General features: G+C 45.3%; 1 long non-coding RNA gene across 1 annotated transcript in view; it reads left to right on the top strand.

Moving 5' to 3' along the window:
* LOC132358841 (uncharacterized) overlaps positions 1-24142 on the top strand; it is a 234637-nt gene that overhangs the window by 80600 nt on the left and 129895 nt on the right. The window contains exon 3 of the long non-coding RNA XR_009500585.1: positions 15999-16086. This is a non-coding gene — a long non-coding RNA (uncharacterized LOC132358841). The remainder of the gene's footprint in view (positions 1-15998; positions 16087-24142) is intronic.

Genomic DNA, 24142 nt, shown 5'->3' with positions numbered 1-24142 from the left:
CAAATGGCATACACGTGGCTGATTTAGTCCTTTATTGTTGATTGCATGCTGTCCCTGCCTCCGCATCGTATGCCCTCATGTGTTCAGCACTGAGTGAGGGGCATAGACCCTCTAGTCTCTGTAGTGATGTCTCTAAGAAAGACCCTTTACACTGAAAAGAAAAATTTAAGTAAAAAAGAGAAAGAGAAAAAGAATTCTTTACTACCTACTTACCTACCTGCCTAAAATTAACACCTTTCTTTTCATAAATGGGGTGAAATGCAAAGACCTCGGGAGATGTGATTCACTGACTTAAATTCACACTAAAGCATAAGTGATATGTTTGATTCTAGTTTTGGTCAATAGATATATAAGTGGGAGAAATGGAAAGATCAGAAAAGTGATTTGTTAAAAGTGATGCTTTGGCCATTGAGCTCTTAATATATATGCAGGCTGTGCTGGGAGCCCTGTGAGGGAAGGCAGTGGTTCAGGGAGAGGAGAGGGCTGCAGAACTGGGAAGCTGGGCCCTCAGTTTCTATCACCGTTTTCATAGCTATGCTCATAACCAACCCTGTGTAACTAAAGTTATCTGGTCCTTGGCACGTGGTCCAAGGAGTATGGGTACCTGGACACATAGTTCTGCTGCTGTGCCCAGTTTTCTGCAGGTGGTCCTGAAAATACCTCTTGCCCTGGATCTTTCCTGGTTTGGAGTCTTGGGCACATAGCTGTCCCTGTATTCACAACAGGTGGGCCTGGGTCCTTTGCATTTTGCCATTATGTTCTGCTTTGTGTTCTAGATGACAGGACCTTGGTATTGGAAGAAAGAGATTTGAGATCATCTGACCAAATCCCTCACGTTACAGCTGAGGAAGAGCAAACTCTAGGAGGCCAAGTGATTAGCCCCAAATATCTCAGCTGGTGAATGGCTGTGAAGGGATGAGAATTACTGCTCCTTCTCAGGGAACTGCCTCCCTTGCAGCCCTGGGTGGTCGAACTGTGAGACTCGGGACCCCAACACCCCATGACAGTAAATTGGGGGATGGTCACCTGACAACACGCACGGCCCATCTCTCGGTTTTCCCTTGGCCAATTAGATGGTCTTCCTTAGGAATTTGAGCCCAGAAGTGGGTGCCGAGGATGCCGGTGTCATAACGTGGACGACATTTGGATGACGATGTTCCTGGGCCATTTGGAGCTGTGAATAAACAGGAGGGAGGAGAATGGGGCACATTCAGGGAGAAAAGGGGCCTTTTGAGGGGGAGACCGTGTGGCCCACAGGAGACAGAGGAATTCCCCTTGTGTGGGTCCTACCGATGTGCCAGCTCCAGCTGTCGAGTGTCTGTATCCAGCGAGGACCACTCCCCCTCCGTTTTCTTAAAGATGATGTTGGCCTCTCTGCCAGCAGAGGTGGGTTGGGACAGTGGCGATGTCACGACCAGCTGCTAGGTCTCCTGACTCTCAGCCTAGGTTCTTTCCCCTCCACTTTACTAGGTCCCATTTGCTTGCAGGAGCTTCAGCGTTTTGAGGGCCAGCGCTAGTTTACTTGGTATACATTTAACTACAGTTGGAGCTCCATACAAATCGACTGACTCGAATTTAATTATCGATACATCCGGAATTATGAAGTAGTGTCCTTCCTGAGTTTGTTTTTCTAGAATATAAAGGTTTTTTTCCCTGGCTATAAGTACCAACATTTAAAAATAAAGTGAACAGTTTATGTTTTAGAGGAAATTGTTGGGTATATTGAGTTGCTTCTGGCCAAAGGGATAGAACTCTCTTCCAGCTATGCTCACCCATCCTGGTCCATGAATGGCCCTTGTCGAATGATGTGGATTTTGTCCCGTGCTGTATGAGAAATTTAGTTTTCCGTAGTGCAGCCCTACACTCACAGGCTTATTCATCTTGCAAATAGTTACAACTACCTACTTTTGAGAGTTTCAGGGAAAATACATGAAAGTCATAATGCTCAGAATTTTATAACTTAGCAAATGACTTTGGACAGAGCCTCCTTCAGAAGACATGTGACTAATTCACTCAGTAGCTCACTGTTTCAGTTTTCTACTGCTGTGTAACAAACTATCCCAAAAGGTAGTGGCTTGAAACAACCACCTTTATTACCTACTGCAAGTCTGTGGGGTGATTGGGTTCGGCTGGGGTGTCCTCTGCTCCTTGTGGGCCCACCTGGGCTGGGACACCCTCCATGACTCACTCCCACGGCTACCAATTTGCTGTCATGGGGAGAGCCTAGCAGGGGCGGGACCAGACAGACTCAGCTCTCCTCCTCCTCCCGGCATCTCCAGGGGCTTCTCACAGTACGTCGGCTGAGTCCCATGAGACAGTGTTGTCAGAGGCTAAGGCAGAAACTTCAAGTCTCTCAAAGCCCAGCCTTGGAGGGTAGACAACATCACCACAGCCATGTCTATTGATCAAAACAGGTCATGGGCCAGCACGGATTCAAGGGGATGGGACATAGACACCAGCCCTTAGTGGAAGAAGTGGCAGAAATGTGTGGCAGTTTTTAATCAGCCACCCTCCTTGATGACAATTTCCTAATGGAAGGCATCTTTTTCCCCAAAGTGCTCTAGAAGAGAGCTTCTCAAATTTGAGCCTGATGAGGACTCATCAGTGGTCTTGTTAAAATGCAAATGCTGATTCAGTGGGTCTAGGGGTGAGGCTTGAGAGTCTGCATTTCTCACAAGCTCCCAGGCAATGCAGACGCTGCTGGTCCGCGGACCACAGTTCTGAGCAGGAAGTGTCAAGAACAGGGGTTCAATTTGCATCAGAGTCCCCTGAAAAGCTGTTAAAACACAGATTGCTCTGTTCTCTGCACCCCGCCCATGGGTTTCTGATTAAGTAGGTCTGCGGGGGGCCTGATAACTTGCATTTCTAAGTTCCCAGGTTACTCTCATGCTGTGGGTCTAAGGCTTGCTCTTGGAGAACCACTGCTCTAGAAAAATGCAAAAATGCTCTCTTCAAACCCTGAAAACATCTGGAGGGAAGCAGAAGGGGCTGGTAGAAACAGAGGGTCAGAAATGCAGTAGCCTTGATTTCTACCGATTATACTTATAGGACACTACGACACAGAAATGTAAGCCATTGTTGGCAATTTACATGGAGAAAATATAACTGTCAGGTGGAAAAAAACTTGCGTAGATACTAAGCGTATTTTAAAAAGTGGTTTGTATTCATCTCACATCAAATTTAAGTTCTTAACAATTAGCCGTAAGATCTTCACCGATCTCGTTCAAGTCCCTTCAGACCCTGGTGCTATTCTACTCCTTCAAGTCAATTCAGCAAATATTTATTGATCTCTTATTAAGGGCAAAGCATTGTACTGGAGACCGTGGGCATATAGGAAAAACCCAGCCGGCAGTCTGTCCCTATAGAACTTTATGCTTTGGTCGGGAGATAAATGAAGCACAAAACCCCAAATCCGTTCATTAAGGATTTATTGCTGCAAGATGTGCTAGGTAAGGCAGGGATAGAAATGAAACCTACATGATTTGGGAGGAATTCAGTGACAGGATGAGGAAACAGGGGTTATGGAAGTCCTCTTTAAAGAAGGGTCCTTTTAGATGAGTTAGAGGATGTGTAAGATTTTTCCACGAGAAACTGGAGGGTGGGAGAAGGGAGTTACCATGGCACGCCCGGGGCAAGGGGTGAAAGACCAGGCTAAGAGGACAGTGAATGGTCCAGGAAGGCAGGGCACACACTGGGGCCAGAGGAAGACGTGTGGGAGGGGAGGAAGCAGTGACGACCTGCAGGGCCTTGAATGCCAAGGTAAGGAGCCCTTCCTCCACGTGGAAGATGATGGGAGAACCATTGGAGGTACCTGAACAAGGGACAGCATGACTTCAGCACTGCTTTAGCGTCCCGGTGACCTTTGGTAGGATGGATTTTGAGAGATGCCAAGTGGGAGACTGGTCTGGGGTTATCGCAGTGATTCAGACAAGGCAACAATGAGGGTTTTAAAATCCCAGTGGACCCCAAACTCCCCTCTGTTTGGGGTTAGCAGATGCAAACTATTATATATTATATTATATAGGATGGATAAACAACAAGGTCCTACTGTAGAGCACAGGGAACTCTATACAATTTCCTGTGATAAACCATAAAGGAAAAGAATATGATAAAGAATATATATACGTATAACTGAGTCACTTTGCTGTACAGCAGAAACTAACAGCATTGTAAATCCACTATACGTCAATAAAAAATTTAAAAAAAAATCCTACTGAAAGCACAGCTATGGTGAATGTGATGCTTCTGTGGGTGTGGGAACAGCTGTTGGAGTTGGGGGCACGCAGAGTATGTTGATGGTAAAAATAATGATTCCAAAGGTTTTCCAGGTCACAGGATACTTTCACGTAAATGATCTCAGAATGGCTATGAGAGGGTGGTTGTAATATCATCCGCATTTTACAAATGCGTCCACAGAGGCTTGGCAAGGCCCAGGCAGTATGTGGCAGAGGCGGGACCCAGACGCCTGGGCTGTGAGACTGCAGCCTGGAGATGGTACGCAGGGTGTGCACACTGTTCACCCAGCAAACCCTTTTCCTGGAGCTGAACCAGGTGTGTTCACCATTTCCTTACAGTCCGGGGGCGGGGGATTCTTAAACTGTCCTCCAAAGCCATGTGTGAAATGGATGGAAACGCATCCCTCCAATTTGCTCTTCTTCTCTGCCCTTTTAAATAAAACTGTCCGCAGGGCAGTCTTAGTGATGACACACCTTGACGCCTTCTGAGCCAACCTTTAGCTGTCACAGGTGATCATCACTTTCCTTCCCACATCAGACTTCTCTTTCCTCCTTCTTCCACACCCTCCTCACTCTCCCAGCTTCGTCTCAGTCCTCCTGAGGAATCTGTCCCCAGTGATGACAAGAATCCTTGTCAGGTGTTGCTGCTGGAACCCAGGCTCCTCACCAATTTGGCCTCAAGCCCCAGGAGCGCTGACGGCTGCAACAGCGCCCTCTGGTGGCTCCAGGGACTATGGTGGAGGCCAACCCTCCTCAGGGGCTGGGTTGGGGGTGGAGGGTAATGTCCTGGAGGAGGAGGGGCCTCTTAAAAGCTCAGGCTACTTCCCTTACGTTTTAAAATCTTTTTGAAAAATGCACTTTATTTTTTAGGGCAGTTTTGGTTTCACAGCAAAATTGAGGGGAAAGTATAGAGATTTCCTACGTACCCCCTGTCCCTACACATGCACTGCTTCCCCCCTTATCAACTTCCTCTACCGGGTGGTGCATCCGTTACAACTGATGAACCTACATGGACACGTCATCATCACCCGAAGTCTGTAGCTGACATTAGGGCTCACTCTTGATGTTGCACATTCTGTGGGTTTGGACAAATATATAATGATATGTATCCACCATTATAACATCATATGGGCTAGTTTCACTGCCCTAAAAATCCTCTGTGCCCCACCTGTTCATCTCTCTCCCCACCAGCCCCTGGCAACCCCCGATCCTTTTACTGCCTCCATAGTTTTGCCCTTTCCAGCATGTTACATAGTTGGAATCATACAGTGTGTAGCCTTTTCAGATTGGCTTCGTTAAGTGTCCTCTATGTCTTTTCTTGTCTGATAGCTCATTTCTTTTTAGTGCTGAATAATATTCCATTGTCTGGAGGCACCATAGTTTATTTACCCATCATCTACTGAAGGACATCTTGGCTGCTTCCAAGTTTTGGCAATTGTGCATAAAGCTGCTATAAACATCTGTGTGCTGGTTTATGTGTGGACATAAGTTTTCAGCTCACTGGGGTAAATACCAAGGAGCACAATTACTGGATTGTATGGTAGGGGTGTGTTTAGTTTTGTAAGAAACTGGCAAGCTGTCTTCCAAAGTGGCTGCACCATGTTGCATCCCCACCGGCCGTGAAGGAGAATTCCTGTTGCTCCACATCCTCAGCAGCATTTAGTGTTACCAGTGTTGTGGATTTTGGCCATTTTAATGTGATGGTCTTTGTGCTAATTTTTTTTTTTAAAGACTTTTTCATGTGGAGCATTTTTTTAAAGTCTTTATTGAATTTGTTACAGTATTGCTTCTGGTTTATATTTTGGTTTTTTTGGCCACGAAGCATGTGGGATCTTAGCTTCCCAACCAAGGATCGAACCTCTACCCCCTGCGTGGGAGGGTGAAGTCTTGACCACTGGACTGCCAGGGAAGTCCCTGTGCTAATTTTTAAACCATAATTTAAACCATAAAAAACAGAATTTCTCCACTCACTATTTGTGTTACTGGGGAGAAGGAAGGGAATAAATAGTGCTTTTTAAGGAAGGAATTTCTCACCTGGGGGTGGTACTGATAAAGTATCACTGTAAACTCAGGGGAAATTGACACTCTGCTTAGCATCTGAACTAAAAACAGATACACCCCCCCTCCGCCCCTTACAATTTGACGACACATAGAAGGTGTGGTTTTTCTGTGCAGCTTCATTCAGTGTTCTTCTTTACATGTCAAATCTACCATGGGGGCTCCAAGGATGAGAAGGAAAGAAGAGAGAGGTGTCAGTCTTTTCTCCCCAGCTAAGCTGAGCTGCCCTGCTCCACGCTGATCATGCTGATGGCAATGTCTGCTCCACTCTCCCGTCCTTCCTCCCCACCCCTCCCCCCACGCATCTGCCAAAGACCCATCTATTCTTTAAAGCCCAATAGACTTTCCTGGGTAGCACAACAGATTGTATTGGTTTCCTTCTCTGAATCCCTAGAACTTTTTAAATGAGAAACTTCTGTGCCTCTACTTATGTTATTCTTTCTGGAATTGTTTGTTCCTCTCTTGCTGCCTGGTGAAATCTTACTCAGTTTGAAATGCACAACCAGTACGCCATCTCCTATGTAAAAGCCTCACCCCGTCCATTAAAGCAGAAAAATGTGCTCTCTGCTCTAGCCCTTCAATCGTGCCATCGATGCAGTGATGTTCTGGCTAACAACCTCAAACAAACACAAACAAAACACACAACAGAAACCAAAGGAGCAATAAGAAAACCCTGAAGCGGTTGCCAGTTTCTGGAGTGTAAATTCTCCCACATGGCTGATGTCAAGCTGCCAATGTGACAACTTCTGAATGCAGAGTTGGGAAGGGATGTAATAGTTGTTACATAGACTGTCAGAGTCTTTAGGACACGGAGGCAGGGAGCACGTCTTGTTCTCTTTGGTGACTTGTGTCTGGTCCCATGTTCAGCATACAGCCAGAGCTCAGTGTATATCTGCTAATAGATATTTATTGTGTGAATAAATGGGGGGGGGTCACCACATCTCTCCAGGGACCGGCTGGATGGCTGAATCTTTGGAGGGGGAGATCGTGACTGTCCTGTAGCAGTTGTTATGCAGAGAGAGCACCCGAAAGACAGCCACTTCCCCAGTGAGACGCAGGACAAGTATTCTACACACGCCTGTCTTTATTCTGGAAGCAGGGACAGGGGTCTGCAGACTTCTACATCAGGACCCGCCCACGTCTCCACTAGTTTGCTTCTCAGGCTCTAAGATGAACATCCGTCTGAAACATAGCTACAGCTGACACGGTGGGTGCAGGGAGGTGCCGTTGGCACCGTGGAAGTTTGTACAAAGGAGGGGACAGGAAGGCAGTGGCCACAGCCGCAAAAATGAGTTGCCTAAAAACATATTAGGCCAACACTAAGCTTTAGCTCTCTGTGGAGTTGATGTGACATTATTACCCTGCAGTGCAGCTGAAGATTATGGTTTTTTAATGGGAAGGCCCTCGGGGAATGGCACGCACACCACATGTCAGCGCTTCTGGGCGCGAGGAGGAAGGGCAGCAGACGGGGCCCCGCAGAGGATGTCCACACAGCTGCAGCCCATTTTGTTCTTCCCTATCCTTCGTTTCTTTCCATTCCTGTTTGGCTTTGGCTCAGGGTTTAGGGCTGGGACTAAGGTTTCATGATCCTTGTCGGCTGAGCAGACATTAAACAAGAAGCCGCTTCTTCCTGTGCATGTGGCTTTGCCTGAAGCTCTATTGAGGGCAAGTTGGCCTCGGGCTGTTGATTTTTTCTTCCCGGGGGAACTCTGACTGGGGAGGACTTGGTCAGAATTGGTCACTAGGGACAAGGGGCTGCTTTGGACAAATGCCTCAAAGAGGATGAGGCTGGACATTCTGGCAGGTGAGGTAAGAAAAGAGACCTAGAATTAGGTCCTTGTAACTTGTCATGGGGCAAAATGAACCTGACAGTCATTGAGGCTCTGTCTGCCTCTGTTTTCCTTTTTACCCTGAGCCCCTTTCCCTCCATCTCTGTCAACACATTTTTCTCCTGTGGCTTCAATCTCTCCTTATTTCAGGAGCCCAGTCCTCTCCAGATGTTCCCATGAAACTTCCTTTCTCTATCAACCATCTACATGCTAGTATGAATTGCAATCAGTCATCTACATGCTAGTATGAATTGCAGCTAATGTTCTATCTCCATATGTGACACTACATTGAAAATCTCCAAGCTGGGCACTTTTCCAGGTGCTTCCCTGGAAGCAACAAGATAAAACCCAGTCACGTGCAGGTTCTCTGACCCTGTCCCTATATAAACACAAGGGGTAGGAAGGTGTTATTTCCTGGTGACCATGTGAGACTCCTTGTTCCTTTTACATTATAGGAAGATACGTTATTCTCCAACTCCTACTCTTTGTAACTCAAAAAACACCAGCATCTTCTTCCTTGAACATTTGAGAGTCTGAGGAGTGGGAAGCTGGGATTTTAGCACAGATGTCTCTGCAGCTAGAACTAAGTTTCTAAAAATGTGCCATGTTATATAATTCAGGGGAAGGGACGGAAAAGTACCAGCTGGGGTGGGGCTGGAGACTTTCCTGCTTCTGACTCACTCAGGCAAAAGCTCTTGAATTAAGATGCATCTCAGAAAAGCCAAACAAAACCCATTCATTCTGCAGGGCGACCGTTGGGGGAGCTGGAGTGTCACCAGGGGATGGAGCCCTCGGGCACAGCTCTGAAAGTTTAGGAGGATTTTTCTCATGGCCCTCCAGGTCCGCTCCCAGGGCCTCCTGCTCACTTTCGGATGTCAATACACGACACCCCTACCAGCCCGACCTCCTCCAGCAGCCCCACCTGGCTGCCCTGGTCAGCCCTTGCCTCCTCTCTGTCCTGTGGCCTCAGGCCCCGCTCCGGCTCACACTCGGATGTGTCGTTATTCATTAAGCAGTTAGATGGATCCTTGCCAGTGTGTCAGCTCACCAAGTAGAGCACCTTTTAAAAAATAACGTTTTACTCTGTATGACAGACTCTAACTCCATCCACCTCACTACAAATAACTCCATTTCGTTTCTTTTTATGGCTGAGTAATATTCCATTGTATATATGTGCCACATCTTTATCCATTCATCTGTTGATGGACACTTAGGTTGCTTCCATGTCCTGACTATTGTAAATAGAGCTGCAATGAACATTTTGGTACATGATTCTTTTTGAATTATGTAAATCAGAAAGAGAAAAATAAATACAGTATGCTAACACATATATATGGAATCTAAGGAAAAAAAAAAAAAAGGTCATGAAGAACCTAGTGGCAAGATGGGAATAAAGACACAGACCTACTAGAGAATGGACTTGAGGATATGGGGAGGGGGAAGGGTAAGATGTGACAAAGAGAGAGAATGGCATGGACATATATACACTACCAAACGTAAAATAGATAGCTAGTGGGAAGCAGCCGCATAGCACAGGGAGATCAGCTCGGTGCTTTGTGACCACCTAGAGGGGTGGGATAGGGAGGGTGGGAGGGAGGGAGATGCAAGAGGGAAGAGATATGGGAACATATGTATATGTATAACTGATTTACTTTGTTATAAAGCAGAAACTAACACACCATTGTAAAGCAATTATACTCCAATAAAGATGTTAAAAAAAATAACGTTTTAGGTACTTCTGCAGTGACATCACTGAGAATCTAGCATTGTTTAATGAGACCCATGTCTCATATTAGTTTATAACACAAATTCTTCAGTTTTATGTCGTCTATAGAGACTGGTGAGTGTTTTGATTTGAAGAGCTATAGAGAACCGTGGGAAAGCTTTCCATGCTCACCTGTAAGAAAATCTAAGCTTTATCCAGGTTGCCTCTTTCCTTCAAGTTTGGCTGAGCCATTTATAGCTGGTACTATACTTAATACTTGCAAGACGGGACCTACCTCACATGGAAGTGAATGACATTTTAGTGACCAACCCTCCAAGTCCACACTTCCCAAATGGGATGGGCTTACATCTCCCAGATTTAGCATTCTGATCCTTGCTAACGACTCCTGCATCTCAGGGGGGTGAATCCCATTTCCACGCTCTTTGCATCGCGTGTATCACATCCTGTCCTGTCCCTCCCACACGGCTCACAAGCCTACTTTTGTGCCTCTGGTCCATGCAGCCCAGGCTTCTCGTTCTTGTTTTATCTGATCTTTGATTCTTCCTGTTTGGTTGTGATGTTTTTCTTATGGTGAGCTGATGGGCTGAACTAGCAGAATTCCAGACATTTTAAGATGAACACTTCGTGGATACACATTTGAGGGGTAGCCCTCCCCGCCCCCAAGCCCCAGAGTCCCCCTGGGAGGTTTCAGAAGGCACCATTCAGCCTGTTTTTAGACAGACAACCTGATGCCCAGAAGGCAGGAGGATTCCTGTGTTTCTGTGGGAGAAGCCAGTCCAGGTAACCAGACTTTCAGACTAATCACACGGCTATAGGAGTCGTTAGAATCAAAGGAAACTCCATATTATGATTGCCAAGCCCCCTGGGCCCTGGTGAGAATGTTTTATTACTCTGTCGGAAAGAACAGAAATGCTAAGCTCTATGCCTCTCAGTTTTGAACCCGAGGAGTCCTAAATTTTTTTTTTTTTATTAAGATTTTATTTTTTAGAGCAGTTTTAGGTTCACAGGAAAATCGAGCGGGAAGTACAGAGAGTCCCCCCTGCCCGTCCCCCCCATGCACATCCTCTCCCATGATCGGCATCTCCCACTGTTGTGGTACATTCGTTACAGCTGATGAATCTACACTGACACATCATTATCTCCTGGAGTTCATAGTTTACATTATGGTGCACCCTTGGTGTTGTACATTCTACGGGTTTTGACAAATACATAAAGACATGCATCTGCCACTGTAGTATCATACAAAGTAGTTTCACTGCCCTAAAAGTCCTCTGTGCTCTGCCTTTTCATCGCTCTCCACTCCAGCCCCTGGCAGCCACTGATCTTTTTACTGTCTCCATAGTTTTTCCTCTTCCAGAGTGTCATTTGGTTGTAATTATACAGGATGTAGCCTTTTCAGATGAGCTTCTTTCACTTAGTAACATGTGTTTGTCTCCTCCATGTCTTCTCCTGGCTTGATAGCTCATTTTTTTTTAGCACTGAATAATATTCCATAGTCTCAGGTACCATAGTAGTTTATTTATCCATTCACCTGCTGAAGGGCATCTCGGTGGATTCCAAGTTCTGGCAATTATGATAAGAGATTGGAGTCCTAGAGTTTCGAAAGTTGGAGTCATAGCCTTTGAAAGTGAAGTGCTTTCTTTGGCTCAGTCGTGGTAGAATAGCATCACAGGAGGCTGGCACTGTGGAGATCTGTTCTTACCCCCTCCTCTGTGCAGGAGGACGCTCACGGGTCCCTGCCACATCGCACAGACTGTTAGTGCCCAAGCAGGACTAGAAACCAATCACCCTACCTTCTTGTGGAAATTTCCCCACCGCGCCACACAGCACATCCTCACGCGACTTGATGCAACGAAGTGTATTGCGTTTTATGCGTCATTGCCCAAGCTGCGTACTTTGAAGTATTAAAAAAGAAAGGGCGGGCTTCCCTGGTGGCGCAGTGGTTGAGAATCTGCCTGCTAATGCAGGGGACACGGGTTCGAGCCCTGGTCTGGGAAGATCCCACATGCCACGGAGCAACTGGGCCCGTGAGCCACAACTACTGAGCCTGCGCGTCTGGAGCCTGTGCCCCGCAACGGGAGGGGCCGCGATAGTGAAAGGCCCGCGCACCGCGATGAAGAGCGGCCTCCGCACCGCGATGAAGAGTGGCCCCCACTTGCCGCAACTAGAGAAAGCCCTCACACGAAAACTAAGAGACCCAACACAGCCATAAATAAATAAATAAATAAATAAATAAAGTATTAAAAAAAAAAAAAAAAAAAAAAAAAGAAGAAGAAGAAAGGGCATAATATAGGTCGTGTAAACATCCCTCAACAATGACGTAAAGGTTCTGGGCTTGGGGAAATCTCTGCCTTTGGCAAACCGTAGTACTATGGTGCTGGCCACCATATTCTCCAAATAAAATGATTGGGGCTCATAGTCTCACCGTGAATGCTCTGCCTCTGGATGGAATACTCGGTCTTTGGCTGTGGAAATGTTGGATTAAGGGAAGTGTTGGTGCTATAATAAGACGACTTGAATCTGGGAGGTGGGAAGCTGTAATAGATTTCTGCTTGAGCTGATTTGGGAAGTGATTGTAGCTGGTGCTGAGGAGAGGAGGCGTGAGGAGGGTGGCGCTAACACAGTGTAAATTTTGACTTAGGCTTTTTTTAACCGTAAGAAAGGAAAACTAATGACTCTAAAGGGGATGCATTGGGCTGAATGCAGGCACTCACCTCCCCAGTTTCACCTGGTCCCACCTGCCTTCCCCAGGGCCCTCAGCTGCTTGATCAGTCGGGGGGCGCTGCAGCTGCTCTGGCCCCTAACCCCCCCCGTCCCAGCCCTGTGGTCTCGCGGTGGCCCTGGTTGTTCCCAACACATCCAGACCCAGATGGAGGGGACAGACTGTGGGGTGTGAGATCTGGGTTCCCAGGTGCAACTGGACCGACTCAACTAGAAGTGTAGGTGAGTTCACACTCCACAGGGTGAAAACAGCCTGAAGGTGTCGGGGCGGGGGTGGGGGGGCGGTGCATAATGCCCCGTGTAATGAGCTCTGACCATTAGACAGGGGATGGGAAGCAGCTGGCACGTAAACTCCTCTCCCTCCCTCCTGCCCCGTGCACAAGATGTCCAGGGGCAGTGATGCCTTTTGACCTTCCCCGAAACGTCCCACGTGAGTGAACCACCAACTGGGTTTTCTTTTGAAGCCCTGACCACTGGGTAGCACACCCCTTGGGTGTATTTGCTTTTCCCACCTTCTCACTTCCCTTTTCCCTCACTCTTGCTGCCCTGGGATTGCACCCACCTCTCCATAAAGCATCACAGGTAAGATTTGCCTCGGGTTGTGTTTTCGAGGGAGCACAGCCCATGTAGGTGTTTATTGTAAAGTTTCTCAAGGTTTGTAAGTGTAACCAGGAAGCTGACCATGCCACACCCACTTTCTCTTTCCAACTCAGTTTGCGTATGAATATCCAAAGCGGCCTAGAGAGTGAATACTGATTTTCTTTAATGTGATGTATCTGCTTCTCTATATGTGTTTGCTCTGGGCTCCTCTTCCTGATTAGCCAATTATTCCCATATTATTCAGACCGGATCTCATAAGGAGCCAGGCTAATTGGTTTAGCCAATGACTGTCATACTTACTGGACAAATATTTTGTACTGAGTCAAGTCACTTCACGGGTTGCTGGCCAGCTGACAGCTAGGTGATCTTTGGGTTTGTGACTCTCTCAGCCACAGAGAACAGCTGGTCCTGCTTCCTGAAATCAGACTCACAGATACGGAGAAAAATTAGTGGTTACCAGTGGGGAGAGGGGAGGGGGAAGGGGCATTATAGGGGCAGGGGATTAAGAAGTACAAACTATTAGGTATAAAATAAACTATAAGGATATACTGTACAACACAGGGAATATAGTCAACATTTTATAATAACTATAAATGGAGTATAACCTTTAAAAATTGTGAATCACTATATTGTACACCTGTAACGTATTGTACAGCAACTATACTTCAATTAAAAAATGCGTTTGACAATAAATGCTGGAGAGGGTGTGGAGAAAAGGGAATCCTCTCGCACTGGTGGTGGGAATGTAAATTGATACAGCCACTATGGAGAACAGTATGGAGGTTCCATAAAAAACTAAAAACAGAACTACCATATGACCCAGCAATCCCACTACTGGGCATATACCCTGAGAAAACCATAATTCAAAAAGAGTCATGTACCACAATGTTCATTGCAGCTGTATCTACAATAGCCAGGACATGGAAGCAACCTAAGTGTCCATCGACAGATGAATGGATAAAGAAGATGTGGCACATATATAATGGAATATTACTCAGCCATAAAAAGAAACGAAATTGAGATATTTGTAGTGAGGTGGATGGACCTAGAGTCTGTCATACAGAGTGAAGTAAGTCAGAAAGAGAAAAACAAATACCGTATGCTAACACATATATATGGAATCTAAAAAAAAAAAAAAAAGGTTCTGAAGAACCTAAGGGCAGGACAGGAATAAAGATGCAGACGTAGAGAATGGACTTGAGGACACAGGGAGGGGGAAGGATAAGCTGGGACGAAGTGAGACATGGACATATATACACTACCGAATGTAAAATAGATAGCTAGTGGGAAGCAGCCGCATAGCACAGGGAGATCAGCTCAGTGCTTTGTGACCACCTAGAGGGGTGGGATAGGGAGGGTGGGAGGGAGACGCAAGAGGGAGGGGATATATGTATACGCATAGTTGATTCATTCTGTTATACAGCAGAAACTAACACAACATTGTAAAGCAATTATACTCCAATAAAGATGTTAAAAAAAATGCGTTTGAAAAAAAGCTAGAGTCTATTGGAAGAACAGAGTCAGAGGAAAGGATATGTTGGGTACAGCTTGTTCAGTGGAAATTCCGGTGAAACAAAGGTGTGGTTTCAGTTATCATGGACGAGCTTTCTGGGTGCCTTTCACAGGCTGGTGATGTGTGTCCTTAGCTACCTGGCCTCTCACTTAGCTCCCCTGTGGCTATTGTCCTGTGTGTGGTCCAGCCCCCCATCCTCAGGGACCATTTAGGCTCTTGCACTATGATGGGTGATGCACTTCAGTGATGGCTAAGGTGTGCTTTGTGTAGAGGAGAATAAGGACGCAGGTGAGAGAATGTCATCTGTCCTCTTCTTCAAGAATTTGATAGCAAATCAAGGGAGAACTTACAGTCTCTGGACACTGAGCCACGATGTCTTTAGGCAGGTGGTGACATGGAGGTAGTTTGGGGGGTTACCTGGCTAGTGAAAGAGAAGTTGTCTCAGAGCTAAGGAGCAAAGTGGAAAAGACAAAGGGGAAAAGATCACATGTTGGCAGGTAGAGCAATGAAGGAGGATGAAGAAAAGAGGAAGCGAATGCCGAGGAAACTGTTCAGGCGAGAGGCCCCGTGGCTGCGTTGCCCTGAAGTTCTAATTTGCAGCAGAGGGAAGGGGAGAGGTGATGCGGGGCCTTGGAGGACGCAGAGGAAGAAGTAAAGATGCTCACACTTAGAGTGTCTGCTCTGTGTCAGACCTTGCCCTAAAGGCTTCATTTGGATTCTTTTTTTAAAAAAAGTATAGTTAATTTACAATGTTGTGTTTCAGGTGTACAGCAAAATGATTCAGTTATACATACATATATATGTTCTTTTTCAGATTCTTTTCCATTATAGTTTATTATAGGATATAGTTTCCTGTGCTATTCAGTAGAACCTTGTTGTTTATCTATTTTATATATAGTCTTGTGTATCTGTTAATCCCAAACCCCTAACTTTTCGCCCTTCCCCACCCCCTTTCCCCTTTGGTAACTGTAAGTTTGTTTTCTATGTCTGTGAGTCTGTTTCTGTTTCGTAAGTAAGTTCATTTGTGTCATATTTTAGGTTCCACATATAAGTGATATCAGCAACCTAATGAGGTTTTACAGATGAGGAAGCTGAGATATAAAAAGATGAAGTCATTTACCTAAGGTCTCACAGCTGGAGGGAGACAGGGTTAGGGTTCAAACTTTCTCAGGTGTACCCCGGCTCTCCCCTCCCAAACCTCCAAAGATGGGAGAATTCGACGCGTATTGAAAAGAACCCAGGTCACGCTAGAACGTGTTTTTGGCAAACACTTTTATTGTTTCCACCATACTGAAGCCTGTTACTTTTGTGTCTAGAAACACAGTGATGACACAGTGATGACACTGACATTGCCCACTTACCAGATCTTGGTGAATCTGCTGGTCCGTGCAGCCCATTTCACAGGTAGGACCCGAGGTTTAATGTTTTGTATCAACTATGCATTTGGAATCCCATTCATTCGTTCATCCATCCAATCATCCAGTACATACTTACTAGGCTCCTTCTGTATACCACGTTCTATAATGACCTTGTGCTGGGCCCTGAGGTTACAATGGTGAATGGGCCAGACAAGATTCCTCCCCTTTAGGGGCCCTTAGAGGTGTGCTCTGGGGGCCACTGGCCACTTCTGGCTTTTGAGTGCTTGTTATATGGTGAGTCCCTATTGAGATGGACTGGAGTATAAAATATACACCGATTTCAAAGACTTAGTACTAAAATAAAAGGTAAAATATCTCATCAATAATTTTTACATTGATTACATGTTGGACCAATTGTAGAGTGGACATAATTGGTTACATAGAGCGTATTATGGAAATTAATATTACTTGTTCTTTTTACTTTTTTAAACATGGCTACTAGAAAATTTATGATTATAAATGTGCCTTGCATGATATTTCTATTGAACAATGCTGGTCTGGAGACAAAGCAAGGTCCCGGGCAAACAATCAGAACCCTGCTCCCTCGGGGGGAGCAAATTGTGTTTCTGGGGCAGGGGACACTGGCATGGAATCGTCTACTCTAGACAGTCAAGGAAGGACGTGTGGAAAGACAGTTGACACTTGTGTCTCTGATAAATGGTGGGTTTTGTTATTTTCAGTGTCATTTCTAAGAGCAGCAATCTTAATCATGCAGCTCATGTAAGGTATAAAGCGTTCATTTGTTTAACTGCTAGACTCAGTCTTGGGTAGTGCTTAGATGAGCTCAGCCCTTGTGTTAATCAGGGCCTGACTGTGTTTCGAGGGTAAGCTATGAATGGTGTTAACTCTGTGTGTGTGTGTGTGTGTGTATGTGTGTGTGTGTGCACGTGTGTGAAAGGGACAGCACCATTTTCAATAATGATGTTAACATTTATGGAGAAATTACTTTCTGCCTGAGATATTCGTCTAAGTGCTATTCCTGTATTAGCTCACCTCCTCCCAGGAATGACTCTCTGCACAGGTATCATGATTATCTCCTTCCGGATGGGGGGTAAGAGTCGGGGAGGGTGAGTGGCTGCTTTAGTTATATTACAGTACGTGGTGGAATCCAGGATTCAAACCCAGAGGATCTGTCGGGAGTGTCACGTCTCTCCCCGTTTTGAATTCCAGTCCTGCCACCTACTGACTGAGATTTGCGTCAAACACTCAACTCCACTGAACCTCAGTTCCATCTTTTATAAAACGAGGGGGATACCTTTCTTGCAGTGAGATTTGGAGATAACCCGTGTATGATACACACACCTAGCGCAGTACCTGGCATTTAGTACGTACTCAGTAAATTGTGCTTCTTATTCCATGAAGAGCCTCCTATTAGAGTGAATTGTTGCATTAAAATCTCCTATTTTTGTAAACCCCAGACTAGTTAGTTGTGTAGCCACACAGAGCGTGACACACAGGGTCACGTCACAGTGTTGAAAGGAGGGGACACATCTACCTCCTGTTCAGTCCCAAATGTGTACCAGGTGGACTATCTCACAGGGTGATCAGCCGTTTGTTTACCAGCTTTTTTCTGTCCTGAGATCTCTCTCGGGGTCTGGCATCACAAGAATTGGACCAGTTTTCTTTAGGGTGGGCAGCTCAGGCTGGTGACAAACATAATTGATTTAATAACAGATGGAGTGCAGTTTCAGCCAACAGAGAGAAAACACGGAGGGATCTCCCCTGGACTGGGGGGCACGACCCAGGACACACTGAGGCTTCAGTGGGAGGTGGTCCAGGGTGGAGGGCTTCACACTTCCAGCCTGAGCCATCTCCCAACATCGGATCCCATGGGGGAGGAGCCAAGGAACGCCGGAGCAAGGGAAATGAGGGAGGTCTTACTCTCTTCCTGTCAAAAATTAGGAAGACAGTCTTCTCCCAAACTCAAAACATCCAGCCAGGATTCCTACCAACGAACACAGATCAGCTTTTTTTTTTTTTTTTTTTTCAGGAAATTATTTTTTATTTTATACTGGTATATAGTTGATTAACAATGTTGTGTTTCAGGTGTACAGCAAAGTGATTGTTATACATATACATGTATCTATTCTTTTTCAAATTCTTTTCCCGTTTAGGTTGTTACAGAATATTGAGCAGAATTCCCTGTGCTTTCAACAAGGACTTACTGTATAGCACGGGTCAGTTTTGTGTTTGACTAATTTCTGTGGATTCTGCAGAGAAACAGAATCAGTACATACATACACGCACACACATATATTTATATTTATATATACACAGACTGATGGGGAGAGAGAGAGATTTATTATGAGGAATTGGCTCACACAGTCGGGGAGGCTGAGAAGTCCCATGATGGATGGATCTGTAAGTGGAGACCTGGGGAAGCCAGAGGTGTGATTCAGTCCAAGTCTGAAGGTCTGGTGCCCAGGGGGCCTGATGGTGTTAACACCCAGTCTGAGGACCAGAGAGGATGAGATGAGAGGTCCCAGCTCAGTGAGGCAGGAAAATAAGGGTGAATTCCTCCTTCCTCCCCTTTTGTTCTATTCAGGCCCTCAGTGGATTGGATGAGGCTCCCCACATTGGGGCCACTGATTCAAATGCTAATTTCATCCAGAAAGAGCCTCACAGACACACGCAGAAATAATGTTTGATCTGGGTGCCCTGTGGCCTGGCCAAGTGGACACATAAAATTAACCATCACAAGCTCTCAGGGATGCCATTCACTCATTCACTCATTCATTCATCCAATATCTACTGCTTATTATGTTCCAGACACCGAGGGTGATATTCAGGATTCAATGGGGAGCAAAAGCAGACCGGCCTCTGCACCCCTGGGGCTGGTGGCTCAGAGGGACCAGCAAACATTAATCAAATAATCTGGTTTCTAAAATTAAATAGTTCTCTTCAGGCTCTGAACGTTGTAACTCATAAAGATGAGTCACCAGTTCCTGGTAGCCCAAGGGCCTGAGTCAACAGGAATCTGCCTGGCTTGCTGGGGGACTTTCCTTGACCTGGCTTTGATCAACAGCACCACCCCGAGCAGAAGTCAGGTCCCGTCGCATGGGAGGCTCCTTCCTCCACACCATGGCTGCCCTCCCTCATCCTGGTTTGTTCTGTGTTGGTTTGGGGGAGTGGATTCCATCTTCAGGGAGGAGCACTGCTCGCCCTGTGACACTGCGGAGCTGGCTACTGGCCTGTGCAGAACACGGCATCTCTTTGGGGGCAGCCCTGGCTCCTCGTCTGCTCTTTTTGGTCATCAGCTTGCTGTAACCTTGCTGCTGCCTGGTGCCGCCACTGAGCCACACCCTCATGGCCACAGCCCCTCACAGGGTCTGAGCGGGTTTCTGAGTCAAGGGCAGCCTTCCCTCACCCCTTCTCTTTCAGCTCCACCAATTCTTGCATTTTCCAGGCCTTTTTGGTGGGTTTAATGCTCAATTTGGAGTCTCATTTATTTACATAACATGTACCGGGTGCCTTCTATGTGCCAGGCACTGGCTAGATGCTGAGGCTCTACAAATCCAACTGTGGGACTTTCTATTTCATTATGTAGAAGGAAAAAGTGGAAAGGACCCCTCACCCCTGACATACACATATACACACACACATATACATACATACATATATGTACGCACATATATATACACACACATATACACACACATATACTTACATACGTATACACATATATACATAGACATAATACACATATACATACACACATATACACACATATACATACACACATATACACACATATGCACATATACACACATAACACACCCATGTATATACACATAATACACACATACACATGCATACACACATATATACATATACACACATACACACAGACATAATACACATATACACACATACACATATACAACATACACACATATACACACATAACACATATACACACATATGTACACATAATACATGCATACACATGCATATACACATATATACACATATATACATATACCTACATACACACATAGACATGATACACATATACACACATAAAACATTTACACACACACATATATATATATACACATACATACACACATATATACACACATACACACATCATAAACACACAAAGAAAAGAAAAAACAGTGAAAGGATTAGGGATTTAGGGAAATAGAAGTTTTGATACTGAGTGAAAATATTTGAGGTTGTAAAAACTAGAAAAGACTGAATGAAGGCTCAAGGGTCAAAACATAGTATTAAGGACTACTTATTAGAGGAAAGCTGCCCGAAGCTTTTCACTCTGTGAAGGACAGAAGAAAGGAGTTTAGGTGAGACAAAAAGAAAAAAAAGAAAAGGAATCGCATCTGAATCGTGTGATGAGGAAATCGTTAAGCTTAAATTTTTATCAAAGTTACATGTGCACCAAGTTAAAAAAAGTCGAATAGTTATATAAGATTCATGATAAAACCAGCATTTCCCCATCCCAGCCTTCTCTCCTTCGCAGAGGCAATCACTTTTACTGCTTTTACTACTTATTTCTGCTTCTTTGTGTTTTAGGCATCAACACCATTTTTTACTTCCTTCCTTAAAGCTGAGGCTTCAGCTCTCCTTCCCACCCATTCCCATCAGGCATTCACAACCTCCTTGTCCTGTATCCTCTCAAGTTCTGGATGGATTAATTTTTACTGTTTACTAGGCTTGATACAGGGGACCCTGAATAACACAAGTTTGAATGGCACCAACTTGTACTCGGATCTCTTTCACTAAATGCATACAACAGTACTACACGATCCCTGATTGGTTGAATCCTTGGATGAGATGCATAGATGCAGAGGGTGGACTGTAAAGTTATACTTGGATTTTCCACTGTGAGGAGGGTTGGCGTCACTAACCCCCGAGTTGTTCCGAGTTGTGTTCCGAGTTGTTCTGGGGCAACTGTACATGCAGAGCCATGTAGTGTATCGATACTGCATCAGTTATTAATTTCTATGTAACCATTGTGTCCTAAATTTAGCAGCTGAAAATGATAAACGTTTATCATCACCATTTCAGTGGTCAGGAGGCCAGGTGTGGCTTAGCTGGGACCTTTGGCTCAGGGTCTCTCAAGAAGGCCATTGGCTGGAGCTGTGGTCATCTTGAGGATCAACTCAAGGTGGGGGGATCCCTTTCCAAACTCACTCATGTGGCTGTTGGCTGGAGATGTCAACTCCCTGCCACCTGGGCCTTTCCATAGGGCAGCTCACAGCACGTAGCTGCTTTCCCTCAGAGAGCGAGGAGAGAACAAGGCCATTTTAGAGACCGTCTGTTACATGCACCATGATTACTTTTTCTTCTAAATTGATTTTAGATATATAAAAGAGTTGCAAAAATAGTACAGAACTCACATATACTCTTCCCCTAATGTTAAAGCTTAGGTATTTCTCCTTTTGAGGCAACTTTTTGTTTCCTTTGAAGTTAAATCAAGCTTGTTATTTGCTTGGCTTTCTATGCACCTGTCACTAATAAAACTCCAAATTCTTTCCTCGAAATCTCCCCTTAGGACATTGAAAGACTTCAGGTGTTCTATCTATTTCATCTTCCTAAAGAGCTCTCTCCTGGGGCCTTCTGATGACCTGCTCCACCCCCTTGACCAGCTGAACCTGATGCCTGGGGGACAGCAATCATCTTGAAATTTCTCTTCAACACTTCAGGGATTCTCTTACGCCCTTTAATGTAGGATCATCTGTTTCTTATTTTTCCTGATTTCCTGTTTCTCAGCTTTTCCTCTCAGTTTGGTGGAGTGTCTTCTGATGCTTTCTTGAGAATGGTGCCTGGGAGGTATGTTTCTTTTTTCTTTTTGTAACCTTGCATGTCCAAAAGTGAATGTATTCTATACTAATAATTTGAATGATGTTTTATGTGGATATACTGGTCCAGTGGGGAATCCTTTCCCGTCAGGAGTTTGAAGACATTGCTCTGTTGCTTTCTAGCTTCCAGAGATGTCAGTGAGAGATCTGACGCCATTCTGATTCCTGAACCTTTGAAAATAACCTGTTCCCCACCCTACTTCAGAGGCTGTAGGATCTTCTCTTGTTCCTGGTGTTTTGCAATGATGGGATATTTCTTCGGCTGAGACTGTGTTCTTTCATCTTTCTGGATATTCATTGATACCTTTTAATCTTCAAATTTATGTCCTTCAGTTCTGATAAATGTCCTGGAATTACTTCACTGATGATTCCCTCTGCTTCGTTTTTTCTGAGGTTGCTTTCTGTATTCCTATTATTCAGGTGTGGGACACCCTGGACTGATCTTCTAATTGTTTTCTCTCTTCTTTCCTATTATCCATCTCTTTATTTTATTTGCTCTACTTTGTAGAATGTTTCCTCAATTTTATGTTCTAATTCTTCTATTGTTTTTTAATTTCTGCACTCATGTTTTTAATTTTCAAGGATTCTTTTTTTTTTTTTTTTTTGGTCATTCGTTAAGTGTATTTTTCACAGTACATTTTCTTGTTTCTTCTTTTAGCTCTCCAAATCTACTAGGGATAGCTTCTCTTCTGGAAGTTTATTTCCCCTTCCTATATAGACTCTGTTTTCTCAGATTGCTTTCTTTCCCCTATTTATTTGATTTGGCCTCTTTCTCATCAGAGATTTTCTTCAGTTGTCTGGTAATCTGTGATTGTTTCCTCATATTTTAGAGTGGGCATCCATAACGCTGGAGGAGGTGAGTGCACGTGGATGCAGTGTGCTAAGTGAGCTTTTTTATTTTTTAAATTTATTTTACTTATTTATTTATTTTTGGCTGTGTTGGGTCTTCGTTGCTGTGCGCGGGCTTTCTCTAGTTGCAGCGAGCAGGGGCTACTCTTCGTTGCGGTGCGCGGGCTTCTCATTGCGGTGGCTTCTCTTGTTGTGGAGCGGGGGCTCTAGGCGCGCGGGCTTCAGTAGTTGTGGCTCGTGGGCTTCAGTAGCTGTGGCTCGCGGGCTCTAGAGCGCAGGCTCAGTAGTTGTGGTGCACGGGCTTAGTTGCTTCGCGGCATATGGGATCTTCCCGGACCAGGGCTCGAACCTGTGTCCCCTGCATTGGCAGGCGGATTCTTAACCACTGCGCCACCAGGGAATCCTGGTGAGCTATTGCTGTTGGCTGAGCTGTTGAGTTTGGGAAGCCCCCTTGGCCCTCCTGCTCTCCTGCCTTCTTGGCTGGAGCAGAGCCGGGAAAACTCAACTGATCTCTTGCCTATGCGGGGGACGGGTGGTTAAGGCCTGACTATGAGTTCTGAGAGCCAAATAGGGACAGAGGGCTGGGATGGGGGCGGGGAGGTGGTGCATGGGTATATATCCACTGAAGCCCCTTCACCCACGCCTCTGTGTCCCCTACATACTAAGATGCAAGGAGAAGTGATTCCTTAGAATACATGTGAAAGGAAGCTGCTATTACAATGTATGTGGGACTGTTAAGTCTGATTAGTTCATCTATGAAGGCTCCTTTCCGTCTGGTCCTTATCTTTGGTGGTAGATGGGGTTTAGCACAGACCTGTGTGATTTTGACTTTGACGCTAGTTCTTCCCCCATCTGCCTCCTTGTCTTACGTTTGGAGGCCTGATCTCCAGATAAGATGCACTGTGTCTCCACGCTCCAATTGCTGATTCACAGGGCAAACAGCATACCTTGGATAGCCTGGGGTCTTCAACTAGACCAGTCATTTTTCTAACTTGCCATTTGTCTCCTGGAGTAGAGGGGGGAAGAATTATGACACACATATGTAAAAATGCAGGAAGGACCTACCACACCATCTGCATTCCGGTTGTCAGCTCCAATGAGCCGTACCGTTCCTCTTTCTGACTATGGACATGGCTTGGCGATGCTGGTGGTTTGTACCAGGGAACTGCTTCCTCACACACATGTTATAAATACACGCACCAGGTTGTTGCAACTGGAAAACACACTGGAGAGCGCTGAATTTGTTGAAGTAAATGACTTTAGCTCAACAGCTGATTCAGAGAAGAGGAAATTACAACTGAAAACGCAACAGGAGAAGGAGAATCCATGTTGCTTCCAAGAACATGGGCAATTTTATCATCTGTTTTCTCAAAA

The sequence above is a fragment of the Balaenoptera ricei genome, chromosome 2 (genome assembly GCF_028023285.1).
Source record: "Balaenoptera ricei isolate mBalRic1 chromosome 2, mBalRic1.hap2, whole genome shotgun sequence".
Taxonomy (NCBI): domain Eukaryota; kingdom Metazoa; phylum Chordata; class Mammalia; order Artiodactyla; family Balaenopteridae; genus Balaenoptera; species Balaenoptera ricei.
The sequence above is the reverse complement of the archived record's forward strand: the minus strand, read 5'-3'. Positions and strand labels throughout refer to the sequence as shown.